An 18,979-nucleotide genomic window follows, 5' to 3' on the forward strand; every position below is an offset into this window, starting at 1 on the left:
CATGTAGACTTGTGTTGTCCTATGTCTACAAAATCTTTGAATAAGGCTCTTTACATATGATGATTATTGTTGACGCCTGACTACTCCAAGTATACTTGGGCTTTCTTTCTTCAGTCTAAGGATCAATCTTTATCCATATTTCATGATTGGAAAGTCAAAGTGGGAAAAACAATGGGACTCCAAGAAGGCAAAATCTTTGTGTATTGATAAAGGGGGAGAGTTTCTCTCACATGAGTTTGACAAGTATTTGAAGAATCTTTGCATTCGCGATGCTAGTTTACTACAACTTATCCTCCATCCTAGAATGGGTTTTTTGTGGATGTAAGAATTAGTCTGTCATTGAGATGGGTCGAGGACTATACTTGAGCATAGTGGCTTGGCCAAGAAATTATAGGCTGAGGCATCAGCTATTGGAGTTCACATTTGGAATAGATTGCCTACATCAGTTGTACCATAGGTAAAACTCGTATGAGGCATTATTGGGCATCAAACCCTCTTGTGCTTATCTCCCAATATTTGGTTGCAAGGCTTATGTGCATGTAACTAAAGAGCATCACTCTAAGTTGGATTCTAAATCCATGCCGCACATTTTCCTTGGGTATAATTCTATATCCAAGGCCTATGAACTTTGGGATCCTGCAACTACAACCTACTAGCCACCATCAATCATGATGTTATGATGTTATTTTTGATGAGTGTCCTTCATGTACCTTATAAGAGTGAGCTTCTTCCTCTACCTTCAACTTCATCTCCGGGTCCTTCTCCTTTAGCTCAGCCTTCTACTTTGGCTGCTCCTCTGCCTCTTGTCTCAGCTCCTCTACCACCTTTGGTTTCAAAGGGGGCTTCTTTAGATTCAAGTATAGAGGTTATTGAGGAGGATCCTCACCAAGAGGGTTCCTCGTTGGTTATATGAGACTATGAAAGATTCAGGCCTTCGTCAATTTCCGAAATCTAGTGAAAGTCATTCTCATCATGTTACTCGGTCTAAAAGCATGCTGTTGAGGATAATCACTTTCTGAATTTTGCCTTGATGTCTACCATTCTTCCTTCACCTCTACTGAGCCTTCCTCTCTGAGGAGACACTTTCTTCTCCGCCTTGGATTATTACTATGCAGACAGAGCTTGATTCCATTAAGCACAATAGTACTTGGGTTCTTGTACCACGTCCACCTCAATGCAAGGTAATCAAAGTTCGTTGGGTCTATAAGAACAAGTATTATGAGGATGGAACTTTAGACAAACACGAAGAACATCTTGTTGTGAAGGGCTACTCCTAGAGAGTTAGTGTTGATTTTGATGAGGCTTTTATTCCTACAGTGTCGATTACTACCATTAGGATTATTTTGGCTCTTCTTACCCATCATGGGTGGGTGGCCTATTTTATAGATGGATGTCAAATCTGCTCTTCTTAATGGTGACCTTCAAGAGGAGGTCTATGTTGAGCAACCACTTGATATTGTTGTTGCGCATATTGTGTACCAACTTTGTAAAGATCTATATGGATTGAAGTAGGCTCATCGTGTGTGGTACTAGTGCATTGACACCTTCTTTCTGAAGATTGGTCATTGGTGGTTGGTCTTTGGTGATCACATTCATGTTCCAATCTTTACATTTTTGTTAAAGATGGTCTTATTTGTTAAAGATGGTCTTGTTTGTCATTATCATTGTGTATGTGGATGGCTTGATCTTTATAGGAAGTCATAAGAGTTGGATTTTGTTTGTCATGGTGGCTGATCTTAGCCATGAGTTTGAGTTGATCAACCTTGAGTTCTTCATTTTTCCTTGGTTTTGAAGTTTGGTAGACTCCTCAGGGTATTTTTCTCTCTCAACGCAAGTATTGCAAAGGAGATTTTATAGCATTTCAAGGTGCATGGTTCCATCTCTTCTTCGATGGACCCTAATGCTAAGATTTGCTTCACCACCATGTGATCATGCTCTATAAAGGTAGATTGTCAAATCTTTGATTTGGATTACTCATTCTAGATTGGATGTTTACTTTTTTGTTTGTGTCTTGAGTTCATTTTCAGCTGACCCTCACAAATCCCACCTGCCAGTGCATCCTGCACTATTTGAATAATTTTCTTGATCGGGGTATCTTCTATTGGTGGAAGGGGGATCGGTTAGTTGGCTATTCTGATTCTCACTAGGTTGGTGATATTAACACTCACCAATCGACTGCATGTTATTGGTTTACACGTGGTTCTGGTGCTATTTCCTTGAGTAGTAAAAAGCAACCCACTATTGCATTATCCTCCTCAAAGGCAGAATATCGTGTTGTTTGTTCTACTGCAAAAACTGAGGTGATATGGCTTTGAGGTGTCTGCATCTACTTCAACTACTATTGATCAGTTGTTTATCCACATGGATAGCCCCACTTTGACTTTCATCAACTTTCATCTCTTTCAGGTTTCATGCTTGGATTATAGATAGTAGCACAACTTCTCACACACTAATCATCATGATTGGTGTTCTTCCTTCTCTAAGCAACCATCAGTCTCGATGACTCTTTTACAGTTTCCATCAAAGGTGCTGGTACTATTCCTATTTTATGCACCTCTACTTTGGCCTTGCATTCTACGTCTACAGATTCTGTGTTATGGCATGCATGCTTTTGCCACTTGAGCTTCTTTTATTTGCAATAGGCATATAAACATGGTTTGGTTGATGCTTAATCATCCATCAGTACCCCAGTTGGTGTGTGCACAACCATTTCTCCATGGCAAGCAACATCGATTACCTTTCCCTAAGGAGGCATCGCACATATCTACCAAACCACTCGAGCTTGTTCATGTAGACTTGTGTTGTCCTATGTCTACAAAATCTTTGAATAAGGCTCTTTACATATGATGATTATTGTTGACGCCTGACTACTCCAAGTATACTTGGGCTTTCTTTCTTCAGTCTAAGGATCAATCTTTATCCATATTTCATGATTGGAAAGTCAAAGTGGGAAAAACAATGGGACTCCAAGAAGGCAAAATCTTTGTGTATTGATAAAGGGGGAGAGTTTCTCTCACATGAGTTTGACAAGTATTTGAAGAATCTTTGCATTCGCGATGCTAGTTTACTACAACTTATCCTCCATCCTAGAATGGGTTTTTTGTGGATGTAAGAATTAGTATGTCATTGAGATGGGTCGAGGACTATACTTGAGCATAGTGGCTTGGCCAAGAAATTATAGGCTGAGGCATCAGCTATTGGAGTTCACATTTGGAATAGATTGCCTACATCAGTTGTACCATAGGTAAAACTCGTATGAGGCATTATTGGGCATCAAACCCTCTTGTGCTTATCTCCCAATATTTGGTTGCAAGGCTTATGTGCATGTAACTAAAGAGCATCACTCTAAGTTGGATTCTAAATCCACATTTTCCTTGGGTATAATTCTATATCCAAGGCCTATGAACTTTGGGATCCTGCAACTACAACCTACTAGCCACCATCAATCATGATGTTATGATGTTATTTTTGATGAGTGTCCTTCATGTACCTTATAAGAGTGAGCTTCTTCCTCTACCTTCAACTTCATCTCCGGGTCCTTCTCCTTTAGCTCAGCCTTCTACTTTGGCTGCTCCTCTGCCTCTTGTCTCAGCTCCTCTACCACCTTTGGTTTCAAAGGGGGCTTCTTTAGATTCAAGTATAGAGGTTATTGAGGAGGATCCTCACCAAGAGGGTTCCTCGTTGGTTATATGAGACTATGAAAGATTCAGGCCTTCGTCAATTTCCGAAATCTAGTGAAAGTCATTCTCATCATGTTACTCGGTCTAAAAGCATGCTGTTGAGGATAATCACTTTCTGAATTTTGCCTTGATGTCTACCATTCTTCCTTCACCTCTACTGAGCCTTCCTCTCTGAGGAGACACTTTCTTCTCCGCCTTGGATTATTACTATGCAGACAGAGCTTGATTCCATTAAGCACAATAGTACTTGGGTTCTTGTACCACGTCCACCTCAATGCAAGGTAATCAAAGTTCGTTGGGTCTATAAGAACAAGTATTATGAGGATGGAACTTTAGACAAACACGAAGAACATCTTGTTGTGAAGGGCTACTCCTAGAGAGTTAGTGTTGATTTTGATGAGGCTTTTATTCCTACAGTGTCGATTACTACCATTAGGATTATTTTGGCTCTTCTTACCCATCATGGGTGGGTGGCCTATTTTATAGATGGATGTCAAATCTGCTCTTCTTAATGGTGACCTTCAAGAGGAGGTCTATGTTGAGCAACCACTTGATATTGTTGTTGCGCATATTGTGTACCAACTTTGTAAAGATCTATATGGATTGAAGTAGGCTCATCGTGTGTGGTACTAGTGCATTGACACCTTCTTTCTGAAGATTGGTCATTGGTGGTTGGTCTTTGGTGATCACATTCATGTTCCAATCTTTACATTTTTGTTAAAGATGGTCTTATTTGTTAAAGATGGTCTTGTTTGTCATTATCATTGTGTATGTGGATGGCTTGATCTTTATAGGAAGTCATAAGAGTTGGATTTTGTTTGTCATGGTGGCTGATCTCAGCCATGAGTTTGAGTTGATCAACCTTGAGTTCTTCATTTTTCCTTGGTTTTGAAGTTTGGTAGACTCCTCAGGGTATTTTTCTCTCTCAACGCAAGTATTGCAAAGGAGATTTTATAGCATTTCAAGGTGCATGGTTCCATCTCTTCTTCGATGGACCCTAATGCTAAGATTTGCTTCACCACCATGTGATCATGCTCTATAAAGGTAGATTGTCAAATCTTTGATTTGGATTACTCATTCTAGATTGGATGTTTACTTTTTTGTTTGTGTCTTGAGTTCATTTTCAGCTGACCCTCACAAATCCCACCTGCCAGTGCATCCTGCACTATTTGAATAATTTTCTTGATCGGGGTATCTTCTATTGGTGGAAGGGGGATCGGTTAGTTGGCTATTCTGATTCTCACTAGGTTGGTGATATTAACACTCACCAATCGACTGCATGTTATTGGTTTACACGTGGTTCTGGTGCTATTTCCTTGAGTAGTAAAAAGCAACCCACTATTGCATTATCCTCCTCAAAGGCAGAATATCGTGTTGTTTGTTCTACTGCAAAAACTGAGGTGATATGGCTTTGAGGTGTCTGCATCTACTTCAACTACTATTGATCAGTTGTTTATCCACATGGATAGCCCCACTTTGACTTTCATCAACTTTCATCTCTTTCAGGTTTCATGCTTGGATTATAGATAGTAGCACAACTTCTCACACACTAATCATCATGATTGGTGTTCTTCCTTCTCTAAGCAACCATCAGTCTCGATGACTCTTTTACAGTTTCCATCAAAGGTGCTGGTACTATTCCTATTTTATGCACCTCTACTTTGGCCTTGCATTCTACGTCTACAGATTCTGTGTTATGGCATGCATGCTTTTGCCACTTGAGCTTCTTTTATTTGCAATAGGCATATAAACATGGTTTGGTTGATGCTTAATCATCCATCAGTACCCCAGTTGGTGTGTGCACAACCATTTCTCCATGGCAAGCAACATCGATTACCTTTCCCTAAGGAGGCATCGCACATATCTACCAAACCACTCGAGCTTGTTCATGTAGACTTGTGTTGTCCTATGTCTACAAAATCTTTGAATAAGGCTCTTTACATATGATGATTATTGTTGACGCCTGACTACTCCAAGTATACTTGGGCTTTCTTTCTTCAGTCTAAGGATCAATCTTTATCCATATTTCATGATTGGAAAGTCAAAGTGGGAAAAACAATGGGACTCCAAGAAGGCAAAATCTTTGTGTATTGATAAAGGGGGAGAGTTTCTCTCACATGAGTTTGACAAGTATTTGAAGAATCTTTGCATTCGCGATGCTAGTTTACTACAACTTATCCTCCATCCTAGAATGGGTTTTTTGTGGATGTAAGAATTAGTATGTCATTGAGATGGGTCGAGGACTATACTTGAGCATAGTGGCTTGGCCAAGAAATTATAGGCTGAGGCATCAGCTATTGGAGTTCACATTTGGAATAGATTGCCTACATCAGTTGTACCATAGGTAAAACTCGTATGAGGCATTATTGGGCATCAAACCCTCTTGTGCTTATCTCCCAATATTTGGTTGCAAGGCTTATGTGCATGTAACTAAAGAGCATCACTCTAAGTTGGATTCTAAATCCATGCCGCACATTTTCCTTGGGTATAATTCTATATCCAAGGCCTATGAACTTTGGGATCCTGCAACTACAACCTACTAGCCACCATCAATCATGATGTTATGATGTTATTTTTGATGAGTGTCCTTCATGTACCTTATAAGAGTGAGCTTCTTCCTCTACCTTCAACTTCATCTCCGGGTCCTTCTCCTTTAGCTCAGCCTTCTACTTTGGCTGCTCCTCTGCCTCTTGTCTCAGCTCCTCTACCACCTTTGGTTTCAAAGGGGGCTTCTTTAGATTCAAGTATAGAGGTTATTGAGGAGGATCCTCACCAAGAGGGTTCCTCGTTGGTTATATGAGACTATGAAAGATTCAGGCCTTCGTCAATTTCCGAAATCTAGTGAAAGTCATTCTCATCATGTTACTCGGTCTAAAAGCATGCTGTTGAGGATAATCACTTTCTGAATTTTGCCTTGATGTCTACCATTCTTCCTTCACCTCTACTGAGCCTTCCTCTCTGAGGAGACACTTTCTTCTCCGCCTTGGATTATTACTATGCAGACAGAGCTTGATTCCATTAAGCACAATAGTACTTGGGTTCTTGTACCACGTCCACCTCAATGCAAGGTAATCAAAGTTCGTTGGGTCTATAAGAACAAGTATTATGAGGATGGAACTTTAGACAAACACGAAGAACATCTTGTTGTGAAGGGCTACTCCTAGAGAGTTAGTGTTGATTTTGATGAGGCTTTTATTCCTACAGTGTCGATTACTACCATTAGGATTATTTTGGCTCTTCTTACCCATCATGGGTGGGTGGCCTATTTTATAGATGGATGTCAAATCTGCTCTTCTTAATGGTGACCTTCAAGAGGAGGTCTATGTTGAGCAACCACTTGATATTGTTGTTGCGCATATTGTGTACCAACTTTGTAAAGATCTATATGGATTGAAGTAGGCTCATCGTGTGTGGTACTAGTGCATTGACACCTTCTTTCTGAAGATTGGTCATTGGTGGTTGGTCTTTGGTGATCACATTCATGTTCCAATCTTTACATTTTTGTTAAAGATGGTCTTATTTGTTAAAGATGGTCTTGTTTGTCATTATCATTGTGTATGTGGATGGCTTGATCTTTATAGGAAGTCATAAGAGTTGGATTTTGTTTGTCATGGTGGCTGATCTTAGCCATGAGTTTGAGTTGATCAACCTTGAGTTCTTCATTTTTCCTTGGTTTTGAAGTTTGGTAGACTCCTCAGGGTATTTTTCTCTCTCAACGCAAGTATTGCAAAGGAGATTTTATAGCATTTCAAGGTGCATGGTTCCATCTCTTCTTCGATGGACCCTAATGCTAAGATTTGCTTCACCACCATGTGATCATGCTCTATAAAGGTAGATTGTCAAATCTTTGATTTGGATTACTCATTCTAGATTGGATGTTTACTTTTTTGTTTGTGTCTTGAGTTCATTTTCAGCTGACCCTCACAAATCCCACCTGCCAGTGCATCCTGCACTATTTGAATAATTTTCTTGATCGGGGTATCTTCTATTGGTGGAAGGGGGATCGGTTAGTTGGCTATTCTGATTCTCACTAGGTTGGTGATATTAACACTCACCAATCGACTGCATGTTATTGGTTTACACGTGGTTCTGGTGCTATTTCCTTGAGTAGTAAAAAGCAACCCACTATTGCATTATCCTCCTCAAAGGCAGAATATCGTGTTGTTTGTTCTACTGCAAAAACTGAGGTGATATGGCTTTGAGGTGTCTGCATCTACTTCAACTACTATTGATCAGTTGTTTATCCACATGGATAGCCCCACTTTGACTTTCATCAACTTTCATCTCTTTCAGGTTTCATGCTTGGATTATAGATAGTAGCACAACTTCTCACACACTAATCATCATGATTGGTGTTCTTCCTTCTCTAAGCAACCATCAGTCTCGATGACTCTTTTACAGTTTCCATCAAAGGTGCTGGTACTATTCCTATTTTATGCACCTCTACTTTGGCCTTGCATTCTACGTCTACAGATTCTGTGTTATGGCATGCATGCTTTTGCCACTTGAGCTTCTTTTTTTTGCAATAGGCATATAAACATGGTTTGGTTGATGCTTAATCATCCATCAGTACCCCAGTTGGTGTGTGCACAACCATTTCTCCATGGCAAGCAACATCGATTACCTTTCCCTAAGGAGGCATCGCACATATCTACCAAACCACTCGAGCTTGTTCATGTAGACTTGTGTTGTCCTATGTCTACAAAATCTTTGAATAAGGCTCTTTACATATGATGATTATTGTTGACGCCTGACTACTCCAAGTATACTTGGGCTTTCTTTCTTCAGTCTAAGGATCAATCTTTATCCATATTTCATGATTGGAAAGTCAAAGTGGGAAAAACAATGGGACTCCAAGAAGGCAAAATCTTTGTGTATTGATAAAGGGGGAGAGTTTCTCTCACATGAGTTTGACAAGTATTTGAAGAATCTTTGCATTCGCGATGCTAGTTTACTACAACTTATCCTCCATCCTAGAATGGGTTTTTTGTGGATGTAAGAATTAGTCTGTCATTGAGATGGGTCGAGGACTATACTTGAGCATAGTGGCTTGGCCAAGAAATTATAGGCTGAGGCATCAGCTATTGGAGTTCACATTTGGAATAGATTGCCTACATCAGTTGTACCATAGGTAAAACTCGTATGAGGCATTATTGGGCATCAAACCCTCTTGTGCTTATCTCCCAATATTTGGTTGCAAGGCTTATGTGCATGTAACTAAAGAGCACCACTCTAAGTTGGATTCTAAATCCATGCCGCACATTTTCCTTGGGTATAATTCTATATCCAAGGCCTATGAACTTTGGGATCCTGCAACTACAACCTACTAGCCACCATCAATCATGATGTTATGATGTTATTTTTGATGAGTGTCCTTCATGTACCTTATAAGAGTGAGCTTCTTCCTCTACCTTCAACTTCATCTCCGGGTCCTTCTCCTTTAGCTCAGCCTTCTACTTTGGCTGCTCCTCTGCCTCTTGTCTCAGCTCCTCTACCACCTTTGGTTTCAAAGGGGGCTTCTTTAGATTCAAGTATAGAGGTTATTGAGGAGGATCCTCACCAAGAGGGTTCCTCGTTGGTTATATGAGACTATGAAAGATTCAGGCCTTCGTCAATTTCCGAAATCTAGTGAAAGTCATTCTCATCATGTTACTCGGTCTAAAAGCATGCTGTTGAGGATAATCACTTTCTGAATTTTGCCTTGATGTCTACCATTCTTCCTTCACCTCTACTGAGCCTTCCTCTCTGAGGAGACACTTTCTTCTCCGCCTTGGATTATTACTATGCAGACAGAGCTTGATTCCATTAAGCACAATAGTACTTGGGTTCTTGTACCACGTCCACCTCAATGCAAGGTAATCAAAGTTCGTTGGGTCTATAAGAACAAGTATTATGAGGATGGAACTTTAGACAAACACGAAGAACATCTTGTTGTGAAGGGCTACTCCTAGAGAGTTAGTGTTGATTTTGATGAGGCTTTTATTCCTACAGTGTCGATTACTACCATTAGGATTATTTTGGCTCTTCTTACCCATCATGGGTGGGTGGCCTATTTTATAGATGGATGTCAAATCTGCTCTTCTTAATGGTGACCTTCAAGAGGAGGTCTATGTTGAGCAACCACTTGATATTGTTGTTGCGCATATTGTGTACCAACTTTGTAAAGATCTATATGGATTGAAGTAGGCTCATCGTGTGTGGTACTAGTGCATTGACACCTTCTTTCTGAAGATTGGTCATTGGTGGTTGGTCTTTGGTGATCACATTCATGTTCCAATCTTTACATTTTTGTTAAAGATGGTCTTATTTGTTAAAGATGGTCTTGTTTGTCATTATCATTGTGTATGTGGATGGCTTGATCTTTATAGGAAGTCATAAGAGTTGGATTTTGTTTGTCATGGTGGCTGATCTTAGCCATGAGTTTGAGTTGATCAACCTTGAGTTCTTCATTTTTCCTTGGTTTTGAAGTTTGGTAGACTCCTCAGGGTATTTTTCTCTCTCAACGCAAGTATTGCAAAGGAGATTTTATAGCATTTCAAGGTGCATGGTTCCATCTCTTCTTCGATGGACCCTAATGCTAAGATTTGCTTCACCACCATGTGATCATGCTCTATAAAGGTAGATTGTCAAATCTTTGATTTGGATTACTCATTCTAGATTGGATGTTTACTTTTTTGTTTGTGTCTTGAGTTCATTTTCAGCTGACCCTCACAAATCCCACCTGCCAGTGCATCCTGTACTATTTGAATAATTTTCTTGATCGGGGTATCTTCTATTGGTGGAAGGGGGATCGGTTAGTTGGCTATTCTGATTCTCACTAGGTTGGTGATATTAACACTCACCAATCGACTGCATGTTATTGGTTTACACGTGGTTCTGGTGCTATTTCCTTGAGTAGTAAAAAGCAACCCACTATTGCATTATCCTCCTCAAAGGCAGAATATCGTGTTGTTTGTTCTACTGCAAAAACTGAGGTGATATGGCTTTGAGGTGTCTGCATCTACTTCAACTACTATTGATCAGTTGTTTATCTACATTGATAGCCCCACTTTGACTTTCATCAACTTTCATCTCTTTCAGGTTTCATGCTTGGATTATAGATAGTAGCACAACTTCTCACACACTAATCATCATGATTGGTGTTCTTCCTTCTCTAAGCAACCATCAGTCTCGATGACTCTTTTACAATTTCCATCAAAGGTGCTGGTGCTATTCCTATTTTATGCACCTCTACTTTGGCCTTGCATTCTACGTCTACAGATTCTGTGTTATGGCATGCATGCTTTTGCCACTTGAGCTTCTTTTATTTGCAATAGGCATATAAACATGGTTTGGTTGATGCTTAATCATCCATCAGTACCCCAGTTGGTGTGTGCACAACCATTTCTCCATGGCAAGCAACATCGATTACCTTTCCCTAAGGAGGCATCGCACATATCTACCAAACCACTCGAGCTTGTTCATGTAGACTTGTGTTGTCCTATGTCTACAAAATCTTTGAATAAGGCTCTTTACATATGATGATTATTGTTGACGCCTGACTACTCCAAGTATACTTGGGCTTTCTTTCTTCAGTCTAAGGATCAATCTTTATCCATATTTCATGATTGGAAAGTCAAAGTGGGAAAAACAATGGGACTCCAAGAAGGCAAAATCTTTGTGTATTGATAAAGGGGGAGAGTTTCTCTCACATGAGTTTGACAAGTATTTGAAGAATCTTTGCATTCGCGATGCTAGTTTACTACAACTTATCCTCCATCCTAGAATGGGTTTTTTGTGGATGTAAGAATTAGTCTGTCATTGAGATGGGTCGAGGACTATACTTGAGCATAGTGGCTTGGCCAAGAAATTATAGGCTGAGGCATCAGCTATTGGAGTTCACATTTGGAATAGATTGCCTACATCAGTTGTACCATAGGTAAAACTCGTATGAGGCATTATTGGGCATCAAACCCTCTTGTGCTTATCTCCCAATATTTGGTTGCAAGGCTTATGTGCATGTAACTAAAGAGCATCACTCTAAGTTGGATTCTAAATCCATGCCGCACATTTTCCTTGGGTATAATTCTATATCCAAGGCCTATGAACTTTGGGATCCTGCAACTACAACCTACTAGCCACCATCAATCATGATGTTATGATGTTATTTTTGATGAGTGTCCTTCATGTACCTTATAAGAGTGAGCTTCTTCCTCTACCTTCAACTTCATCTCCGGGTCCTTCTCCTTTAGCTCAGCCTTCTACTTTGGCTGCTCCTCTGCCTCTTGTCTCAGCTCCTCTACCACCTTTGGTTTCAAAGGGGGCTTCTTTAGATTCAAGTATAGAGGTTATTGAGGAGGATCCTCACCAAGAGGGTTCCTCGTTGGTTATATGAGACTATGAAAGATTCAGGCCTTCGTCAATTTCTGAAATCTAGTGAAAGTCATTCTCATCATGTTACTCGGTCTAAAAGCATGCTGTTGAGGATAATCACTTTCTGAATTTTGCCTTGATGTCTACCATTCTTCCTTCACCTCTACTGAGCCTTCCTCTCTGAGGAGACACTTTCTTCTCCGCCTTGGATTATTACTATGCAGACAGAGCTTGATTCCATTAAGCACAATAGTACTTGGGTTCTTGTACCACGTCCACCTCAATGCAAGGTAATCAAAGTTCGTTGGGTCTATAAGAACAAGTATTATGAGGATGGAACTTTAGACAAACACGAAGAACATCTTGTTGTGAAGGGCTACTCCTAGAGAGTTAGTGTTGATTTTGATGAGGCTTTTATTCCTACAGTGTCGATTACTACCATTAGGATTATTTTGGCTCTTCTTACCCATCATGAGTGGGTGGCCTATTTTATAGATGGATGTCAAATCTGCTCTTCTTAATGGTGACCTTCAAGAGGAGGTCTATGTTGAGCAACCACTTGATATTGTTGTTGCGCATATTGTGTACCAACTTTGTAAAGATCTATATGGATTGAAGTAGGCTCATCGTGTGTGGTACTAGTGCATTGAAACCTTCTTTCTGAAGATTGGTCATTGGTGGTTGGTCTTTGGTGATCACATTCATGTTCCAATCTTTACATTTTTGTTAAAGATGGTCTTATTTGTTAAAGATGGTCTTGTTTGTCATTATCATTGTGTATGTGGATGGCTTGATCTTTATAGGAAGTCATAAGAGTTGGATTTTGTTTGTCATGGTGGCTGATCTTAGCCATGAGTTTGAGTTGATCAACCTTGAGTTCTTCATTTTTCCTTGGTTTTGAAGTTTGGTAGACTCCTCAGGGTATTTTTCTCTCTCAACGCAAGTATTGCAAAGGAGATTTTATAGCATTTCAAGGTGCATGGTTCCATCTCTTCTTCGATGGACCCTAATGCTAAGATTTGCTTCACCACCATGTGATCATGCTCTATAAAGGTAGATTGTCAAATCTTTGATTTGGATTACTCATTCTAGATTGGATGTTTACTTTTTTGTTTGTGTCTTGAGTTCATTTTCAGCTAACCCTCACAAATCCCACCTGCCAGTGCATCCTGCACTATTTGAATAATTTTCTTGATCGGGGTATCTTCTATTGGTGGAAGGGGGATCGGTTAGTTGGCTATTCTGATTCTCACTAGGTTGGTGATATTAACACTCACCAATCGACTGCATGTTATTGGTTTACACGTGGTTCTGGTGCTATTTCCTTGAGTAGTAAAAAGCAACCCACTATTGCATTATCCTCCTCAAAGGCAGAATATCGTGTTGTTTGTTCTACTGCAAAAACTGAGGTGATATGGCTTTGAGGTGTCTGCATCTACTTCAACTACTATTGATCAGTTGTTTATCTACATTGATAGCCCCACTTTGACTTTCATCAACTTTCATCTCTTTCAGGTTTCATGCTTGGATTATAGATAGTAGCACAACTTCTCACACACTAATCATCATGATTGGTGTTCTTCCTTCTCTAAGCAACCATCAGTCTCGATGACTCTTTTACAATTTCCATCAAAGGTGCTGGTGCTATTCCTATTTTATGCACCTCTACTTTGGCCTTGCATTCTACGTCTACAGATTCTGTGTTATGGCATGCATGCTTTTGCCACTTGAGCTTCTTTTATTTGCAATAGGCATATAAACATGGTTTGGTTGATGCTTAATCATCCATCAGTACCCCAGTTGGTGTGTGCACAACCATTTCTCCATGGCAAGCAACATCGATTACCTTTCCCTAAGGAGGCATCGCACATATCTACCAAACCACTCGAGCTTGTTCATGTAGACTTGTGTTGTCCTATGTCTACAAAATCTTTGAATAAGGCTCTTTACATATGATGATTATTGTTGACGCCTGACTACTCCAAGTATACTTGGGCTTTCTTTCTTCAGTCTAAGGATCAATCTTTATCCATATTTCATGATTGGAAAGTCAAAGTGGGAAAAACAATGGGACTCCAAGAAGGCAAAATCTTTGTGTATTGATAAAGGGGGAGAGTTTCTCTCACATGAGTTTGACAAGTATTTGAAGAATCTTTGCATTCGCGATGCTAGTTTACTACAACTTATCCTCCATCCTAGAATGGGTTTTTTGTGGATGTAAGAATTAGTCTGTCATTGAGATGGGTCGAGGACTATACTTGAGCATAGTGGCTTGGCCAAGAAATTTTAGGCTGAGGCATCAGCTATTGGAGTTCACATTTGGAATAGATTGCCTACATCAGTTGTACCATAGGTAAAACTCGTATGAGGCATTATTGGGCATCAAACCCTCTTGTGCTTATCTCCCAATATTTGGTTGCAAGGCTTATGTGCATGTAACTAAAGAGCATCACTCTAAGTTGGATTCTAAATCCATGCCGCACATTTTCCTTGGGTATAATTCTATATCCAAGGCCTATGAACTTTGGGATCCTGCAACTACAACCTACTAGCCACCATCAATCATGATGTTATGATGTTATTTTTGATGAGTGTCCTTCATGTACCTTATAAGAGTGAGCTTCTTCCTCTACCTTCAACTTCATCTCCGGGTCCTTCTCCTTTAGCTCAGCCTTCTACTTTGGCTGCTCCTCTGCCTCTTGTCTCAGCTCCTCTACCACCTTTGGTTTCAAAGGGGGCTTCTTTAGATTCAAGTATAGAGGTTATTGAGGAGGATCCTCACCAAGAGGGTTCCTCGTTGGTTATATGAGACTATGAAAGATTCAGGCCTTCGTCAATTTCCGAAATCTAGTGAAAGTCATTCTCATCATGTTACTCGGTCTAAAAGCATGCTGTTGAGGATAATCACTTTCTGAATTTTGCCTTGATGTCTACCATTCTTCCTTCACCTCTACTGAGCCTTCCTCTCTGAGGAGACACTTTCTTCTCCGCCTTGGATTATTACTATGCAGACAGAGCTTGATTCCATTAAGCACAATAGTACTTGGGTTCTTGTACCACGTCCACCTCAATGCAAGGTAATCAAAGTTCGTTGGGTCTATAAGAACAAGTATTATGAGGATGGAACTTTAGACAAACACGAAGAACATCTTGTTGTGAAGGGCTACTCCTAGAGAGTTAGTGTTGATTTTGATGAGGCTTTTATTCCTACAGTGTCGATTACTACCATTAGGATTATTTTGGCTCTTCTTACCCATCATGGGTGGGTGGCCTATTTTATAGATGGATGTCAAATCTGCTCTTCTTAATGGTGACCTTCAAGAGGAGGTCTATGTTGAGCAACCACTTGATATTGTTGTTGCGCATATTGTGTACCAACTTTGTAAAGATCTATATGGATTGAAGTAGGCTCATCGTGTGTGGTACTAGTGCATTGACACCTTCTTTCTGAAGATTGGTCATTGGTGGTTGGTCTTTGGTGATCACATTCATGTTCCAATCTTTACATTTTTGTTAAAGATGGTCTTATTTGTTAAAGATGGTCTTGTTTGTCATTATCATTGTGTATGTGGATGGCTTGATCTTTATAGGAAGTCATAAGAGTTGGATTTTGTTTGTCATGGTGGCTGATCTTAGCCATGAGTTTGAGTTGATCAACCTTGAGTTCTTCATTTTTCCTTGGTTTTGAAGTTTGGTAGACTCCTCAGGGTATTTTCTCTCTCAACGCAAGTATTGCAAAGGCGATTTTATAGCATTTCAAGGTGCATGGTTCCATCTCTTCTTCGATGGACCCTAATGCTAAGATTTGCTTCACCACCATGTGATCATGCTCTATAAAGGTAGATTGTCAAATCTTTGATTTGGATTACTCATTCTAGATTGGATGTTTACTTTTTTGTTTGTGTCTTGAGTTCATTTTCAGCTGACCCTCACAAATCCCACCTGCCAGTGCATCCTGCACTATTTGAATAATTTTCTTGATCGGGGTATCTTCTATTGGTGGAAGGGGGATCGGTTAGTTGGCTATTCTGATTCTCACTAGGTTGGTGATATTAACACTCACCAATCGACTGCATGTTATTGGTTTACACGTGGTTCTGGTGCTATTTCCTTGAGTAGTAAAAAGCAACCCACTATTGCATTATCCTCCTCAAAGGCAGAATATCGTGTTGTTTGTTCTACTGCAAAAACTGAGGTGATATGGCTTTGAGGTGTCTGCATCTACTTCAACTACTATTGATCAGTTGTTTATCTACATTGATAGCCCCACTTTGACTTTCATCAACTTTCATCTCTTTCAGGTTTCATGCTTGGATTATAGATAGTAGCACAACTTCTCACACACTAATCATCATGATTGGTGTTCTTCCTTCTCTAAGCAACCATCAGTCTCGATGACTCTTTTGCAATTTCCATCAAAGGTGCTGGTACTATTCCTATTTTATGCACCTCTACTTTGGCCTTGCATTCTACGTCTACAGATTCTATGTTATGGCATGCATGCTTTTGCCACTTGAGCTTCTTTTATTTGCAATAGGCATATAAACATGGTTTGGTTGATGCTTAATCATCCATCAGTACCCCAGTTGGTGTGTGCACAACCATTTCTCCATGGCAAGCAACATCGATTACCTTTCCCTAAGGAGGCATCGCACATATCTACCAAACCACTCGAGCTTGTTCATGTAGACTTGTGTTGTCCTATGTCTACAAAATCTTTGAATAAGGCTCTTTACATATGATGATTATTGTTGACGCCTGACTACTCCAAGTATACTTGGGCTTTCTTTCTTCAGTCTAAGGATCAATCTTTATCCATATTTCATGATTGGAAAGTCAAAGTGGGAAAAACAATGGGACTCCAAGAAGGCAAAATCTTTGTGTATTGATAAAGGGGGAGAGTTTCTCTCACATGAGTTTGACAAGTATTTGAAGAATCTTTGCATTCGCGATGCTAGTTTACTACAACTTATCCTCCATCCTAGAATGGGTTTTTTGTGGATGTAAGAATTAGTCTGTCATTGAGATGGGTCGAGGACTATACTTGAGCATAGTGGCTTGGCCAAGAAATTATAGGCTGAGGCATCAGCTATTGGAGTTCACATTTGGAATAGATTGCCTACATCAGTTGTACCATAGGTAAAACTCGTATGAGGCATTATTGGGCATCAAACCCTCTTGTGCTTATCTCCCAATATTTGGTTGCAAGGCTTATGTGCATGTAACTAAAGAGCATCACTCTAAGTTGGATTCTAAATCCACATTTTCCTTGGGTATAATTCTATATCCAAGGCCTATGAACTTTGGGATCCTGCAACTACAACCTACTAGCCACCATCAATCATGATGTTATGATGTTATTTTTGATGAGTGTCCTTCATGTACCTTATAAGAGTGAGCTTCTTCCTCTACCTTCAACTTCATCTCCGGGTCCTTCTCCTTTAGCTCAGCCTTCTACTTTGGCTGCTCCTCTGCCTCTTGTCTCAGCTCCTCTACCACCTTTGGTTTCAAAGGGGGCTTCTTTAGATTCAAGTATAGAGGTTATTGAGGAGGATCCTCACCAAGAGGGTTCCTCGTTGGTTATATGAGACTATGAAAGATTCAGGCCTTCGTCAATTTCCGAAATCTAGTGAAAGTCATTCTCATCATGTTACTCGGTCTAAAAGCATGCTGTTGAGGATAATCACTTTCTGAATTTTGCCTTGATGTCTACCATTCTTCCTTCACCTCTACTGAGCCTTCCTCTCTGAGGAGACACTTTCTTCTCCGCCTTGGATTATTACTATGCAGACAGAGCTTGATTCCATTAAGCACAATAGTACTTGGGTTCTTGTACCACGTCCACCTCAATGCAAGGTAATCAAAGTTCGTTGGGTCTATAAGAACAAGTATTATGAGGATGGAACTTTAGACAAACACGAAGAACATCTTGTTGTGAAGGGCTACTCCTAGAGAGTTAGTGTTGATTTTGATGAGGCTTTTATTCCTACAGTGTCGATTACTACCATTAGGATTATTTTGGCTCTTCTTACCCATCATGGGTGGGTGGCCTATTTTATAGATGGATGTCAAATCTGCTCTTCTTAATGGTGACCTTCAAGAGGAGGTCTATGTTGAGCAACCACTTGATATTGTTGTTGCGCATATTGTGTACCAACTTTGTAAAGATCTATATGGATTGAAGTAGGCTCATCGTGTGTGGTACTAGTGCATTGACACCTTCTTTCTGAAGATTGGTCATTGGTGGTTGGTCTTTGGTGATCACATTCATGTTCCAATCTTTACATTTTTGTTAAAGATGGTCTTATTTGTTAAAGATGGTCTTGTTTGTCATTATCATTGTGTATGTGGATGGCTTGATCTTTATAGGAAGTCATAAGAGTTGGATTTTGTTTGTCATGGTGGCTGATCTTAGCCATGAGTTTGAGTTGATCAACCTTGAGTTCTTCATTTTTCCTTGGTTTTGAAGTTTGGTAGACTCCTCAGGGTATTTTCTCTCTCAACGCAAGTATTGCAAAGGCGATTTTATAGCATTTCAAGGTGCATGGTTCCATCTCTTCTTCGATGGACCCTAATGCTAAGATTTGCTTCACCACCATGTGATCATGCTCTATAAAGGTAGATTGTCAAATCTTTGATTTGGATTACTCATTCTAGATTGGATGTTTACTTTTTTGTTTGTGTCTTGAGTTCATTTTCAGCTGACCCTCACAAATCCCACCTGCCAGTGCATCCTGCACTATTTGAATAATTTTCTTGATCGGGGTATCTTCTATTGGTGGAAGGGGGATCGGTTAGTTGGCTATTCTGATTCTCACTAGGTTGGTGATATTAACACTCACCAATCGACTGCATGTTATTGGTTTACACGTGGTTCTGGTGCTATTTCCTTGAGTAGTAAAAAGCAACCCACTATTGCATTATCCTCCTCAAAGGCAGAATATCGT

The sequence above is a fragment of the Cibotium barometz genome, chromosome 26 (genome assembly GCF_041138505.1).
Source record: "Cibotium barometz isolate CiBa-2024 chromosome 26, ASM4113850v1, whole genome shotgun sequence".
Taxonomy (NCBI): Eukaryota; Viridiplantae; Streptophyta; class Polypodiopsida; order Cyatheales; family Cibotiaceae; genus Cibotium; species Cibotium barometz.